Below are 3173 nucleotides of genomic sequence, written 5' to 3' on the forward strand. Positions count from 1 at the left end.
ATTGGGATTGACATATATACACTAATATGTATAAAATAGATAACTAATAAGAAGTTGCTGTTTAAAAAAGTAAATAAACTAAAATTCAAAAAAAAAAGATGGCATCTAAAAAAAAAAAAACAGGTAAATTAGGACTTTGCTGGTGGTGCAGTGGTTAAGAATCTGCCTGCCAATGCAGGAGACATGGGTTCGAGCCCTGGTCCGGGAAGATTCCACACGCTGTGGAGCAACTAAGCCCGTGTGCCACAACTACTGAGTCCACGTGCCACAACTACTGAAGCCTGTGCGCCTAGAGCCCATGCTCTGGAACAAGAGAAGCCTCTGCAATGAGAAGCCTGAGCACAGCAGCAAAGAGGAGCCCTGGCTTGCTGCAACTAGAGAAAGGCTGTGCAGCAAAGAAGACCAACCCAACTCAGCCAAAAATAAATAAATAAATAAATTTATATTTAAAAAAAGATTAGATGAATCAGATTGAAAGGATAATATTGGGGAAATGATAGAATGGTGAAAAATGAGAACAGTTAGGATAGAAAGAATGAAGTAAAACAGATGTATCAAAAATGGACATGGCATAGGGCAGCATGGAGGAAAAGGAGGAATAAAAATAAGAGGAGAAGAAAACAAAGGGACAGGAGCAACTAACTCATTTTAAGTGTATATTCCATGCCATAATTTGGCCTGGAGAGCATCCCCCTTCATAGCAGAGCCAAGTCCTACACTGCTTTCTGCAGAGTTAACTTCTCTACCAATTTCCCCTCTCTCATGCTGTTCGATGCTCCAAGCTTCTTTAGAGTTTAGCCCCTTGTCATTCCAACTTCCCCATAGGCTATGTACATATTTTGAAATCTGAAATAAATATTGTTCAACTATTCGCTCATTGTCCTAAATCATTTGCAATTACAGACCCCAACACCCTTGATGTAATTTACAAATGTCAAATGAGAAATCCCTTATTATATGTTCTGGTCATTTCTGTCAAAGATCAGATGATTGGGAGCACAGCTAAAATCCAAATGAAAACATCAGTGATGTGGTAAAACAAAAATCCTACCCTTCCCACCCTTCCACCCTCAAGAGAGAAGTATTTCTGAATTGAATTAGACACTTTCTCCTAAAAAAATGGTTTGGCTCACCAAGATTTTCTACCCTGACTGAGGGAAGTTACATAGTGTTGCAGCAGGGTTTTGGTTTTTTTTTTTTCCTTTTTTTAATTACAGACTGTAGGTTAAGGTTTTGTTCCAGCCAGCACATAGTGTCTGTGTGTGGTTTCTATAGCGTTAGCTCCTAAATTATTTTTTATTCAATTTTTTAAATCTCAATTTGATTAAGCTGACCTATCTAAAACCTCAGGGTATCAGGTAGATGTTTATTTGCCAGGATGTCTCCTGCCCGTCCTGTTGTTTTTGATCTCATCTGAGAATTCTACAATATGGTTGGGAGTGTTCATCAGGATGCAGGAGCCTCTGGTGGGATTTTATTGCCTTTCCCAACAGGCTAAGCGCTTCTGACTTATTGAGATGATTGCTGCCATCTTCTCACTTTCTCGTCAAGCATAAAGGGCACGTGAGTGGATGTCTCTGCTAAGTGATCACTCAGTGCATCAATTTGAGGCAATGGGCCAGAAAGGGTTTTATTTTAAATGGTATTTTTGTACTTTAACAAGTTGAATGTCACTAGAAATCCTTGATAGCACCACCTGACAGTTACCCACAGCTGCCAAATCTCCTTTCTCAAGATACAGGCTCTTCAGCCTCACTGACTGAATGCCTTAGTCTCTTAGCAAACCAGCAAAGGATGGAGTCTATCCACTGGGCTGGCATCAGACTGGGAGAATCATCATTCTCCACAGTCATCCAGAGCCACGAGGCAGGACTACGCAGGTAGGGGGCTCTGCTTCCGGACTCTCCTTATGATAAACCCACATCAGCTGAAGGAGTCTCTGTTCCTTACAAACACATTGAGGGTGGCATGGGGCCTGACATATAGCAGGTGCTCAGTAAATCTTGGCCAACATATTAATTATTAATTAATAACATGTACTAATTACTATGAATTAATGAATACAACATTGCCAAAGACCTAGTTTCTCTATCCTTATTCCTTTTACCACAGGAGTATTAGAGACTGTTTTGTATTATATTATAGACTGGTTTGCTTCTCAGAATTAATTTTTGTGCCCAGAGAGAATGCCATTTTCACCTTACCCTAATTAAAAGATTCCAAAGAAAAAGAAAGATTTACATAATATTTATACAGCTTTGTAGGAATAATTCTGATCAAGAATCATGAGTTAAATAAAAAAGAATCATAGGTTAAACTTTCATACATAAAACAAGCTACCTTAAGTGTTGGTTACTTGTATACACAAGGGTGCTCCAAATTCAGGAAGGAATTAAGCACATCTTTTGAGCAGGATCCAGAAAATCATCCATATCTGTGCCTTCCTGAATTACAAACAGGTGAGCTCTTCACTGTGAGTTCCCACTGGGGGAAGATGAAGTGTTAGTTGAGTACAGGGACCACGTCTTCACTTGTGTATCCCCCAGAACCTAGCAGTTTGCTTAGGATGGAGAAAACAGTATTGATGGAATTCATAAAACTTTGGAATCATAATGTTCAGAGTTCAAATTCTAGTACCCCCTTTTACAACTGTTCTACTTCCTTCGACATCTCTAATCCTCACTTTCCTGATCAGGAAAGTTTTGTGTCAATACTCACCTTGCAGGATCATTATATGCATTAAAGGAGACAAATTATATAGATTGCCCAATATTTAGTATATGCTCAATAAATATCATTCAAGTGAAATTCCCCTGGGTCGTTATTTTTCCCTTCAATTGTTCTGAAGCAGGGTTCCTTCTTTGGCAGAGTTTCTCATTTTGCAATTTATGTGAGTCAACCTCATCCCATCACAAGAGCAATGCAACGTTCTCCCAAAGAGTTATTGTTCCAAGAATGTGGAACCAGAATGGCTCTTTAACTTTATCTGACAGAAGGCCATTTCAATATCTGTTTCATTAAATAAAGGTCGGTAGGGCAATATTCACCCTAAACCCATTTGAACCATAGTGAGTTGTATCCTTGCCCTTCAAAATGGCTTTACATTCTCAGCTCAGGGCTATGAAAATTGACATATTTATTCTGAGAATATATAATAGGATCTTTGCCACATC

This window comes from Physeter macrocephalus, chromosome 1 (assembly GCF_002837175.3).
Source record: "Physeter macrocephalus isolate SW-GA chromosome 1, ASM283717v5, whole genome shotgun sequence".
Classification (NCBI taxonomy): domain Eukaryota; kingdom Metazoa; phylum Chordata; class Mammalia; order Artiodactyla; family Physeteridae; genus Physeter; species Physeter macrocephalus.